Source organism: Orycteropus afer, unplaced genomic scaffold (assembly GCF_000298275.1).
Source record: "Orycteropus afer afer isolate SDZICR_OR568_19922 unplaced genomic scaffold, OryAfe1.0 scaffold00103, whole genome shotgun sequence".
NCBI classification, from domain to species: domain Eukaryota; kingdom Metazoa; phylum Chordata; class Mammalia; order Tubulidentata; family Orycteropodidae; genus Orycteropus; species Orycteropus afer.
This window is the reverse complement of record NW_006921690.1, coordinates 3,969,334-3,983,047: the sequence shown is the minus strand read 5'-3', so window position 1 is coordinate 3,983,047 and position 13,714 is coordinate 3,969,334. Positions and strand designations below refer to the sequence as shown.

General features: G+C 40.3%; 1 non-coding gene across 1 annotated transcript; it reads right to left on the bottom strand.

The window, feature by feature from the left end:
- Positions 1-382: 382 nt before the first annotated feature.
- Positions 383-490, bottom strand: LOC122150197. Its single transcript, XR_006163534.1, has one exon. It is a non-coding gene; the product is annotated as a U6 spliceosomal RNA (small nuclear RNA).
- Positions 491-13,714: the final 13,224 nt, after the last annotated feature.

Below are 13,714 nucleotides of genomic sequence, written 5' to 3'. Positions count from 1 at the left end.
CTCCCCAAAAGACTACAGCCTGGGAAAGTCTATGGGGGCAGTTCTCCTCTATCTTACAGGGTTGTTATGATGCTGACTGGACTCCATGGCACACAACAACAACACTCGTACAGAAAATCTGCAGAGTTAAGTACAGCTTTCAACTGCAATATTTACCAATGCTTCATGCTTTTAAGATTCATTTGGCACACTTCCCCCCTCCCCCCGCTGTGGTGAAAAACTTTATATTTAGAATTAGCCAGCTGAACTCAGTTTAGATGATCTCAATGGTGTTGGCAACATCCAAAGCATCATAGTCAGGAGGCCGTTGAACACATGCCTTCTCCACGTCAGGCCTGGGGTGGAGAAAGAAGCCTAGTCCTGGATGTTCACTGCCTTCATTATAAATATGGAATGCTTCACAAATTTGCATGTCATCCTTGCACGGGGACCATGCTGATCTTCTCTGTATGGTTCAAATTTTTAGTATATGTGCCACCGAAGCAAGCACTGGCATTCCGATTAAAAATTCATGGTTCTAGGTCCCTTTCTTGGAGATCCGATTCAGTAAGCCTGAGTGTGATCCAGGTCATTCCCTAGGTGATTGCTATCAAGCAAATGTGGGTTCTAAGGCATTTGCCTCTTAAACCTCAAAGCACATGAGAACATGTTTAAAAAAGTATTAACTCTAGGGCCCCAGAACAGAGATTCTGTTTCAATAGATACTGAACCGCATCTTCATTTGCAACTAGCAAACTGTGATTCAACTGCTAAAAAGCCATACCACAGTAACTGCCATGGATTCAGATGTGAGATGGTATAACTACTGAAGTAGACTGTCCAACTTTCCCTCTGAGGGGTGGCTGGTGGGTTTAACCACCAGCCTTCTGGTTAACAGTCAAATCTCTTAGGTACTATACCACCCGAGGTCCCACTAAAGGGCCCAGGAAACTAGCTCTTCAACATAAAGATTCAGGAAGTTCACATGTTCCCAGCAGGTGGCACTCTAGTTCATGTTGCTAAAACTCAAACTCAATGCCATCCAGATGATTCTGACTCATGTTGTTATTGTTGTTATGTGCCATCAAGTCAGACCTGAACCCTAACCCCTCCTTGGGTTTCCAAGGCAGTATCACTATGGAGTAGATTGCCCAACCTTCCTTCTGAGGAGTGGCTGGTAGATTTGAACTTCCAGCCTTCTGGTAAGCAGTCAAGTGCTTTACACACTATGCTACCAGAGCTCAGAGTGAACCCTAAAGGACAGAGTAGAACTAACCCCATTAGGGTTGCCAGTGCTATAAATCTTTATGGAAACAGACTGCCTCTGAGCAGTATGGATGCGAACCACTGAACTTTTGTTAGCAGTTAGCAAATCTTAATGCTATGATATCTGAAATTTGCTTTAAAAAATACTGAAGATGGGGAAAGCAGGTGATGATATAAACAAGATTGGCCATAAACTGATTAATGCCCATCCAAGTTTTTACCTGCTGGGCTATCTGGTTTCTGGGCAGTACAAAAGGGACCCATCATTAATTTGTGTCCTGCTAGTTTTACATTGAGAGCCCTGGTAGCATAGTGCCTAAGGCACTTGACCGCTAGTCAGAAGGCTGGCGGTTCAAACCCCCCAGCCACTCCTCGGAAGGAAGGTTGGGCGATCTACTTCTGTAGTGATACCACCTCGGAAACCCAAGGAGGGATTGCTATGAGTCAGGGCCGACTCAACGGCACATAACAACAACAACAGTTTTACATTATGGAGTTCTAGTGGTACTGTGGTTAAAGCATTGGGCTGCTAACCAAAAGGTTGGTGGTTCGAACCCACCTCTCTGTGGGAGAAAAATGAGGCCGTCTGCTTCCTTAAAGATTGACAGCCTTGGAAACCCGATGAGGCAGTTCTACTCTGCCCTAAAGGGTCACAATGAGTTGGCATCAACTTGGTATCAGTGCATTTAGATTCACATTAAGAAAATATGTCTCTAGGTTCTAGAATGTGGCCCCTGATACCAAAGGACACTTGCAAACATGGACACTGCTTTAGATTATGAGGTCAGTTTCTTACTCTTAAAAGCAACTCAATGTTCATCACTTTCTCATGTCTAGGTATGTCTTCCCTACTATGTGAAGAGAGTCATGTTATCAGTATGAATAATGACTATTTGTTTGCTTTCTTAACTTTTGAATTGAAGTCAACGCACTTCAAACCTTTCTCAAGGGGTTATTACTTCTCCAACATTGTAAAGAATATTCCTCCAATAATTATTTTTCCTATAGATGACTTGGAATGTGAAAGTCAAAAACAAGGAAGAATCCTGGTAGTTGGAAAATATGGCCTTGGTGATACAAATGACACTGGAGATTCCATGATAGAATTTTGCAAGATCAATGACTTATTCATTGCAAATACCTTTTTTCAACAACATAAATGGTAGCTATACACATTTACCAGATGGAATACATGGAAATCAGATCAACTACATCTATGGAAGGAGGCAATGGAGAAGCTCAATACATCAATCAAAACAAAGCCAGGAGCTGACTGTGGAATAGACCATTGTGGTAGTTCAGTTTGTGTGTCAACTTGGCTGGGCCTAATTGAGTGACTGAGCAGCTGGTGGTAGTTATTCTTCATGATGAGACTGGCAATAGACTCCATGGTGGGATCTACCATAAGCAGCTGAGTAGCTGCTTTGGGTATGTGGTCTGCTTCCTGTATATAAGAAGAAGCCTTGAGGAATGGTCTCTAGCCTATGGCACATTGCACCCTGCATGTAGCCATGTTGTTGTTCAGCAGCCTTCCATCCTCTGTTGACCTTGGGACTTACAGTGGACTTGAAGTAATTGCCTGCTGTGAGGTTTGTGGTAACATCAGGACTGTGTCATTTTATTTGTCGACCTTGGGCTTGTTAGCCTCAGCGGCCAGCAGCTGTCTGAATGAAGAAATGCCTCTAGCTTGAGTGGGCTGGGAGCAAGGGGCAGAGCTGAAGCCCAAAATTGAGGGGCTTTCACCCAGCTCCTAGAGCCTGGCACTTTGTACTTAGACTTAAAGCCTCCAAACTATAAGAGAATAAACACCTGTTTGTTAAAGCCATCCCATTTGTGGTATATTCTTCTCAGAGTGGCTCTAGGTAACCAGAACAATCATCAGTTGCTCATATGCAAGTTCAAGTTGAAGCTGAAGAAAATTAAAGTAAGTCCATAAGAGCCAAAATATGACCTTGATTTTATCCCACCTGTTTGTCATACTGTGGTGGCTTGCATGTTGCTGTGAGGCTGGGGGCTATGCCATTGACATTTCAGATACCAGCAAGGTCACCCATGGTGGGCAGATTTCAGACTGAGATAGACTAGGAAGAAGGAAAGGGCCATCCTCTTCTCAAAAAATTGTCCAGTGAAAACCTTATGAATAGCAGTGAAGCACTGTCTGATGTATTACTGGAAAACTTTATGAATAGCCCTGAAACACTGTATGATACAATGCTGGAAAATGAACCCCTCAGGTAGAAGGCACTCAAATTACAACTGGGAAAGAGCTGCCTTCACAAATCAGAGTTGACCTTAATGATATGGATGGAGTAAAGCTTTCAGGACCTCCATTTGCTCATGTGGCATGACTCAAAATGGGAAGAAACAGCTGCATGTTCCCATTAATAATGGGAGCATGGAATGTATGAAGTATGAATCTAGGAAAATTGGAGGTTGTCAAAAATGAAATGGAATGCATAAAGATCAATATCCTAGGCATTAGTGAGCTGCAATGGACTGGTTTGGGCCACTTTGAATTGGACAACCATATAATCTACTATACAGGGAATGACAAATTAAAGAGGATTGGCATTGCATTCATGGTCACAAAAAACGTTTCAAGATCTATCGTGAAGCACAATGCTGTCAGTGATGGGATAATATCCATATGCCTATAAGGAAGACCAGTTAATACTACTATTATTCAAATTTATGCACCAACCACTAAAGACAAAGAAGAGGAAATTGAAGATTTTTACCAACTTCTGCAGTCTGAAATTGACCAAACATACAATGAAGATATATTTAGTATTACAGGTGATTGGAATGTGAAAGTTGGAAACAAAGAACCACTGGTAGTTGGAAAAAAATGATGCCAGAATATGACCATATATATAAAAGGTTGGCAGACAATATTTCTACGTATATAACTGTATGTGCTGTAAGAATGTTCATATAAATAGAACTAACAGGGGGCAAAGTTATGATAACTTCCTAGGCACAGTCAACCACCCTGATGGTGCAGGTTTTTGGACCTGTGGGCTGGGGCTTCAGCTGGGGGGACATCAAGCTCAATTGGCATAATGTACTACACAAAAACACTGTTCTACAGCCTGCTTTGGTAAGTAGTGACTGGGGTCTTAAAAACTTGCAAGTGCCATCTAGATGCAACAATTGGTCTCTCCTCATCCAGAGCAAAGAAGAATGAAGAAAACCAAAGATGCATGGAAATAATTAGTCCAAGGAACTAGTGGACCATGTGAACCTCAGCTTATATGATCATGAGACCAGAGGAACTAGATGGGTGCCTGGCTACCACTGTCAACTACTCATAACGGGGTCAGTGCAGGAGATCCTGAACAGAATGGGAGAACAATGTGGAACAAAAATAAAATCATAAAAAAGACCAGGTTTACTGGTCTGATAGAGCTTGGTGACACCTCCCAAAACCATGGCCCCTAGTTACCCTTCAGGTCTGGAATTGATCTCATTGCTGTGGCTTCTAGCCAAACAACAGTCAAGCATGTAGGGTGAACATTTACATTAGGTAGATACACTCTTTAGAACAATCAATCATGGGAGAACAGAAAGGCAGTATTTGTGCAGGGAGATAGCTCAGGGGGAAGGAATACATAAGTGCTTTACACACTATGCTACCAGAGCTCCTGGTTATATAGATTTGATGCATTGAACACTAGTGAATGAAAACCAGATAAACTGTGGGATGACATCAAAAACATCATACATGAAAAAAGCAAGATGTCATTAAAACAACAGGAAAGGAAGAAAAGACCAAAATGGATGTCAGAAGAGATTCTGAAGCTTGCTCTTTAATGGAGAGCAGCTAAAGCAAATGGAAGAAATGACAAGATAACACAGCTGATCAGAAGCTTTCAAAGAGCAGCTCGAGAAGACAAACTCAATGATTATAATGAAATGTGCAAAGACCTGGAGTTAGAAAACCAAAAGGGAAGACCAAGCTCAGCATTTGTCAAGCTGAAAGAACTGAAGAAAAAATTCAAGCCATGAGCTGCAATATTAAAAGATTCTATGGGCAAAATATTGAATGATGCAGGAAGCATCAAAAGGAGATAGAAGGAATACACAGAGTCACTGTACAAAAAGAACTGGTCGATGTTCAACTATTTCAGGAGGTGGCATATGATCAAGAACTAATGGTATTGAAGGAAGAAGTTGAAGCTGCACTGAAGGAATTGGCAAAAAGCACCAGGAATTGATGGAATATCCACTGAGGTGTTTCAACAAACCAACCAATGCTCCATTGGAGGCACTTACTCGTCTATGCCAAATAATTTGGAAGACAGTTCCCTGGCAAACTGACTGGAAGAGATCCATATCTGGACAATGAATAAGGAAGACCGAAGAAGAGTTCATGCTTTTGAGTTGTGGTGCTGGTGAAGAATGCTGAAAGTACCATGGACTGCTAAAAGAACTAACAGATCTGTCCTGGAGGAAGTGCACCCGAAATGCTCCTTGGAAGCGAGAATGGCCAGACTTGGTCTCACCTATTTTGGTCATGTTGGCAGAAGGAACCATTCCCTGGAGATGGATGTCATGCTTGGTAGGGTGGAGGGTCGATGAAAGAGGAGGAGGCCTTCAACAAGATGGATTGACACGGTGACTGTGATGATGGGCTCAAGTATAGCAGGGATCATGAAGCTGGTGCAGGATTGGGCAGTGTTTCATTCTGCTGTGCATAGGGTCGCTACAAGTCGGAAACGACTCGACAGCACCTAACAACAACAGCAACCATTCCAAAGAAAGGTGATCCCACAGAATGTGGAAATTATTGGACAATATGATTAATATCACATGCAAGTAAAATTTCGCGAAAGATAATTTAAAAATGGTTGTAGCAGTATATTGACAAAAAACTTCCAGAAATACAAGCTGGATTTAGAAGAGGATGTGGAACAAGGTTTGTCATTGCTGATGTCAGATGGGTTTTGGCTGAAAGCAAAGAATACCAGAAAGATGTTTACTTGTGTTTTATTGACTATGGAAAAACATTTGACTGTGTGGGTCATAACAAATTATGGATAACATTAAGAAGATTGGAAATTTCAGAACACTTAACTGTGCTCATGAGGAACCTATACAGACCAGGAGGCTGTTGTTCGAATGCAACAAGGGGATACCGCATTGTTTAAAATCAGGAAGGGAGTGCATCAGGGTTGTATCCTTTCACCATACTTATTCAGTCTGTATGCTGAGCAAATAATCTGAAAAGTTGGACTATATGAAGAAGAACATGGCATCAGGATTGGAGGAAGACTCATTAACAACCTGCGATATGCAGACGATACAACCTTGCTTGCTGAAAGTGAAGATGGCTTGAAGCACTTACTGATGAAGATTAAAGACTATAGTCTGCAGTATGGATTATACCACAACATAAAGAAAATGAAAATCCTCACAACTGGTCCAGTAAGAAGCATCACAATAAATGGAGAAAAGATTGAATTGTCAAAAATTTCATATTATTGGGTCTCTCCTCATCCAGAGCAAAAAAGAATGAAGAAAACCAAAATTCATGGAAACAATTAGTCCTAGCGACTGGTGCACCATCCGATCTGCAGTCTATACTACTATGAGACCAGAAGAAGTAGATAGTGCCCAGCTACCACTTTCATCCACTTGGAAGGAGATCTAAATAGGAGATCTTTGATAGAGAGGGAGAACAATGTGGAACAAAACTCAAAATCATTTGAAGGGAAAAAAAAGGTGGGGACCAGCCTTGCTGGTCCGATAGAGCCTGGTGGAACCACTGAGACTATGGCCCCTAACTGCCCTTCAGGTCTGGAATTGAACCCACACCTGTGGTCTCCAGACAAACAAAAGACAGGCCTATGAGTTGAACATTTACACTAGGTAAATACACTCCTTGGAGAGAACAATCATGGGAGAAAGAAGGGCTGCTTATGCACAGGGAGACAGCTCAGGGGGCAGTAGTCCATGGAGGGATGGACACAGGGAAGAGGTAACTATGGGGAGGAAGTGAGAGGTGAGCTGTTGCTTTGTGGTAAACTGTGATCAATGTCATGAGACAAAGTATATGTGAACTGCTGTATGGAAAGTGAATTTGCTTTGCAAATCTTCACCCAAATCAGAATAAAAAAAAAAAAAGAAAGAAATTCTGAAAAACTAAAAAAAAAAATTTCATATTACTTGGTTCCACAATCAACACCCACAGAAGCAGCAGTCAAGAAATTAGATGTCATATTTCACTGGGCAAATGTATTGCAAAAGAATCCTTTAGAGTGTTGAAAAGCAGAGATGTCACTTTGAAGACTAAGGTGCACTTGACCCAAGCCAAAGTATTTTCAATCACCTCATATGCATGTGAAAGTTGGATAATGAATAAGAAAGACTGAAGAAGAGTTGATGCTTTTGAGTTGTGGTGCTGGTGAAGAATACTGAAAGTACATACCCTGGACTGCCAGAAAAACTAACAAATCTGTCCTGGAAGAAGTGCAGCCGGAATGCTCCTTGGAAGCGAGAATGACCAGACTTCGTCTCACCTACTTTGGTCATGTTGTCAGAAGGGACCATTCTCTGGAGAAGGATATCATGCTTTGCAAAGTGGAACGTCAACAAAAAAAGGGAAGGCCTTCAATGAGATGGGTTGACACAGTGGCTGAAACAATGGGCTCAGGTATAGCAAAGATTGTGAGGTTGGCATAGGACTGGGCAGTATTTTGTTCTGTTGTACATAGGGTTGCTATGAGTCAGAGCCAACTCAATGACACCTAACAACAACAACAACAATGGGCAAAACAATGAACGACCAGGAAGCATCAAAAGAAGATGGAAGGAGTACAGAGTCACTGTACCAAAAGGAATTGGTCGATATGTAACTATTTCAGGAAGCAACATATTATCAGGAACCAATGATATTAAAGGAAGACGTTGAGGTTGCACTGAAGGAATTGGTGAAAAACAAGGTGCAGGAATTGATGGAATACCCTTTGAGATGTTCAACAAATGGATGTAGCTCTGGATGCACTTACTTGTTTATGCCATGAAATTTGGTCAACTGACTGGAAGAGATCTATGTACCCATTCCAAAAAAGATTATCCAACAGAATATGGAAATTATCAAACAATATCATGCACAAGTAAAATCTTGCTGAAGATAATTCAAAAACACTTGCAGCAGTATATTAACAGAGAACTTCCAAAAATACAAGTTGGATTCAGAAGACGATGTGGAATGAGGGTTATCATTGCTAATTTCAGATGGATCTTAGCTGAAAGCAAAGAATACTGGAAAGATGTCTACCTGTGTTTATCAACTCTGCAAAGGCATTCGACTTTGTGAATCATAACAAATTGTGAATAACATCGCCAAGCACGGGAATTCCAGAACACTTAATTGTTTTAGGGTTGTTATGAGTTGTAGCTGACTTGATAGCCCCTAACAACAAGATAGATAACTTTTGTTTTTGTGTGTTAAATCATCACAATACCCAAAGCTAGAGAGGTGATGTTCTTAAAGTTGCTGGGGGAGCAACATTGTCTTTTAGTATTTATATTTTTTATGTTTAAAATTTATGTTTTGAAAAGTAAAGTGAAGATCAGAAACACTCCAAAAGATAAGGAATCCATTGCTTTGGAAGTATGTGCTGTAGGAAGTGACAGTTATTTGTTTACTCCTCAGCCTCATGCTCCTTAACAGCTGGGCCTTCCAGAACTTTCCCTAAGTTTAACAGACACACATTTCTTTACACACACACACACACACACACTATACTTTGTGTCAGTTCTCAGGTATGGATTTATGTTATACATATTTTTCTGTGAGATATGTATATAACATAAACCCAACTTGTGAAAAGTATCTTGGACATCTTTCCAAGATAGTAATATATTTTACTGCAGGATTTAATGACTACATAATTATGGTGCTCCATAATTACTTCATCTAGCCCTTTATTTAGGAATTTGTTGTCCTCCTTCCCTCCCTTCCTTCCCTATACAAACAATGCTGTGATAAACTTTCTTGTATGTGAAGTTTTTTGTACTTCTCTAAGTGTTTGTATTGAATAGATTCCCAGAAGTTTTATGTCCCCTGTGCCACATCTTCTTCCCACTACCTTCTAGCACAGTTTAAGCCCAGACTGGTGTTGTGTGGCATCAACTCATAACAACCCCATGTGACTGAGTAGAACTGCCCCATAGAGTTTCCTAGACTAATCTTTACCAGAACAGAGTGTCAGATCTTTTCTCCCACAGAGCAACTTGTGGGTTCAAACTGCTGACCTTTTGATCAGCAGCCCACACTTAACCACTGGGCCACCAGGGCTCAATAAATATTTTTTGGGTTAAATTCAGTAGAGTTTAGTTGAATTATACAGCACTCATTGATCAAAAATAGAAATGTCTATTCTTCTTGTAGGGCCACATACATTTTGCTTGTTAAAACTCTATGGTAAAGGGTTAGTAAATACCAAGGATTGCAATTTAGAACATTAGACCATTTTTTTCTTTCTTCAAAACAGAAGATTCAAGATCAGGTAGATTAGCTAGAAAGAGACCAGGATTGTGATAACATTATAGCCAACAATGGGGAAAAGTAATCTCAAACACTATTGAAAACTAACTTAATGAAGTAACTCTTCCTGCACCTCACAAACCATTATGAAGGCTGTATTTTCCAGGGAGCAGAAGAAATAAAGTCAATGTTCTTTATTCCTACTTATTGTTTATATGACACTATGTAAAGGGATGACTTAAGCTGTGTCCATCTTGGTGACCATTCTGTCATTATGACAAGAGTAAATAAAGATTGACTCATCTACAAGTCTGAAATTAGAACCTGCTTTCTGAAATTCTTGAGAAGCAATTGCTGTAATAATGCTGATTAGGTAACTCTTCTCTTGTTATCATCTGCTCTGTCAATGTGTTGAAACGAGGTATAAAGTTTGGAAGCTGGTGACTAGGTATGCCTGAAGGAATGCTTGAAGTACATCTTGGAGACCATGTCTTCATTCACTGTTGGATTATTTCTAAAAGCTGATAACTGGGGTCTTGGGTTCTACCCAACAACACCCAAGTCATCCTGGAAACTAGAGAGTTAGGCAAGCGCTTTTGGAATCATTATACCAACACACCCAACCCAGAGTCTGGCACCGAGGCTCTGGAATAAGTGTTTGTCATTGATGGAATCTTCCACCTCCTTATCCTGTTTCTCATTTTCTCTGAATAAGAATAAAGACCCAGACTAGTTTGCAGGCTGCTCTTTTGACAATCAGCTTGGAGTTGATCAAGATCATCTGCAACTTTGCAGCAGGAAACACACCCATGGTTTTAGCAAACCATTGCTGAATGTGGCCAAGGAATTCTATCTCCAGCAGAATCTTGCCAAGAGTGCACTTAGAAAGATCATTTGAGATAGAAATATCAATATAAAACAAAATCAAGAAAAACAAAACTGGGGAGGCAGTCCACAAGTTGTCACAAGCAACCTGACAATCGGGCTTCAAGAAGACATTACATTTCAGAGCTAGTTATCATTCTGTATAGCAAGGTGATCCCCTCCAGCCTGATTAAAAAAAAAAAAAAAAAAGCTAACCCATTGCTTCTGAGTTGATTCTGGCTCACGATGACCCCAAGTTACAGTACAGTAGAGCTGTTCCATAGGATTTTCTGGCTAAGATCTTCACGGAAGCAGATAGCCTCGCCTTTCTTCCATGGTGCACCTGGGAGGGTTCATATCACCAGCCTTTTGGTTAGTAGTCGAATAAAATGATCTGTATGTTATTACAAGTGTTATTACTCAGGGACCTCTGCAGCCTGATGCAGAGGGTAAAAGTCATTGACATTCAGCCCAGAGAACATGTACTTGTGATCTACAACAATGAGGACTAAAACCCAAGACCACAAAAAGCAACTGAGCTGAGCACAAACAGCAGAAGATAAACTAGATTAATGGGACCTTTGAAAAATTAAATTTTTATGTGCTTCAAAAGACTCTTCAAAAGAATCAAAAGAGAACCTATAGATTGGGAAAAAATATTCAGCAATGACATATCTCACAAAGGACTTCACTCTAATATTTATAGAAAACTCTAACACCTCACTACAAAAAGACAAACAATCCAATTAAAAACCGGGCAGAAGACATGAATAGACACTTCACCAAAGAGGATATTCAGGCAGCCAACAAACACATGAAGAAATGTTCATGATCATTAGCCATTAGAGAGACGCAAATCAAAACAACGAGATACCATCTTGCCCAGTGCAATATGTCTGATTCCCTGGCTTCTGCTTCCCTGCGTGTTGACTGTGGATCCAAGTAAAATGAAATCTCTGATAACTTCAACATTTTCTCCATTTATTGTGATGTTGCTTATTGGTCCAGTTGTGAAGATTCTTCTTTATGTTGAGGTGTAATCCATACTGAATTCTGTAGTCCTTGATCTTCCTCAGTAAGTGCTTCATGTCTTCTCTACTTTCAACAAGCAAGGTTGTGTCATCTGCATATCACAGGTAGTTAATGAATCTTCCTCCAATCTTAATGCCATGTTCTTCTTCATAGTCATATAAAGAATGATATATTGTTGTTGTTATGTGCCGTTGAGTCGGACACAACTCACAACGACCCCTCCTTGGGTTTCCAAGGCAGTATCACTACAGAAGTAGCCCCATCTTCCTTCCGAGGAGTGGCTGGTCAGTTTGAACTGCCAGCCTTCTGGTTAGCAGTCAAGTGCATTAGGCACTATGCTACCAGAGCTCCCAAGGATAATATATAGATACTTAAAATAATGATGCAGAAGTGTGTCATTTATCTTGAAACATGTTCATGGTATGTTAAGTGAAACAAGTAGATTAAAAACATTCTGTATATTTTTGTCCTATTTTTTCTAAGGAAAAGAAAGAAAAGAACTTAAATGGATATATATCAAAGTGCTATAGTGGTTCAAGGTAGGTGGGACTATAACTTTAAAGTGCCTTTCCTTCTTGCTTGTCTGTATTTTCTGATCTTTCTGAAATGAGCATACATTGCTTTGTTACAATAACAATACATTTAAAAAATTTTTTTCTTCATTTATTGCAGTTTGGATAAAGGTTTAGAGAGCAAATTAGTTTTCCATTCAACAATTTATACACATTTTGTTTCGTGACGTTAGTTGCAGTCCCCTCAATGTACAACACTCTTCCTGCTTCCTCCTTGGGTTTGCTTCTTTCCATTCCTCCTTCTTTTCTGCCTCTTCCTGCCTCCTGAGCTTTGTTTTTGAGCAAATGTTGCCTTTTTGGTCTCACATGGTTAATTGTTCTGAGGAATACCTTCCTCACAAGTGTTATTACTCACTTTATAGGCCTGTTCATTGTCTGGCTAGAAGCCATGGGAATGAGTTCAATTTCAGGCCTAAAGAGTGCCTAGCAGTCAATGTATTTTCTTTATATTAAAATCAACTTTGATTTGAAAAAACAAACAGTGGTTCTTAAACTAGTTGATGATCAGAAATACCTGGGGACTCTACTCCCAAACAACCAAATCAAAATCTGATATAAAAAGTCCTCCAGTTAGAAAATAGCATCATGGCAAAGATCCAATCCATCAGAGGCAGTCCTTGAGGTAAAGTTAAGATCAGGGGCCAAGTGATGAGGGCAATTAAGTCATAGAAATTACAGCTGTGTGTGTTGTGGGTGCTATACCAAAGACTCTATCATGTTTATAGATCTTAGAGAGAAAGTATTGTAGGAAAGCTGTGAACAAACAAACAATACTCAGTACTTTCAGGAAAAACCAGTTGCCCCTGGGTTGATACCAACTCACAGCAACCCCATGTGTATCAGAGTAGAACTATGCTCCATAGGGGTTTTAAGGTTGATTTAGTGGAAGTAGATTGCCAGTACTTTCTTCCAAGGCCCTCTTGGTGGATTTGAACCTCTCAACAAGATGCACTGACACAGTGGCTGCAACAACAGGATCAGGTATAGCACAGATTATGAGGCTGGCACAGGACCAGGCAATGCTTCATTCTGTTGTACATAGGGTCACTATGCCAACTCGATGGCACCTAACAACAATAGGAACAGATGAACATGTTAAACATTTGCATCATCCAGGGACTCTATGCTTTCAAATGGGTTAAGAAAATGAATGGGTACTTGAATGCATTTTTTTCCTCCCTAGAGACTGAAGTATATTCATCAAAAGCCTTAGAAATATGCATGATCTAGCAATTTTACTTCTGAGGATTTATCCTAAGGAAATTATCATGGATGAACACGAGAAATTAGCTATAGAGATGTTCATTACAGTGCCATTTGTGATAGCAAAAACAAAAGAGCACAACAAGAAAGCCAAAACAAAAACAAACTCAATATCCAACAACTGAGAATTGGCAAGGTTAATTATGGAATATTCACTTAACGGTATATCTGGTGTTGTTGTTGTTGTTATGTGCCGTCGAGTCAGCCCTGACTCATAGCGACCCCTCCTTGGGTTTCCGAGGCA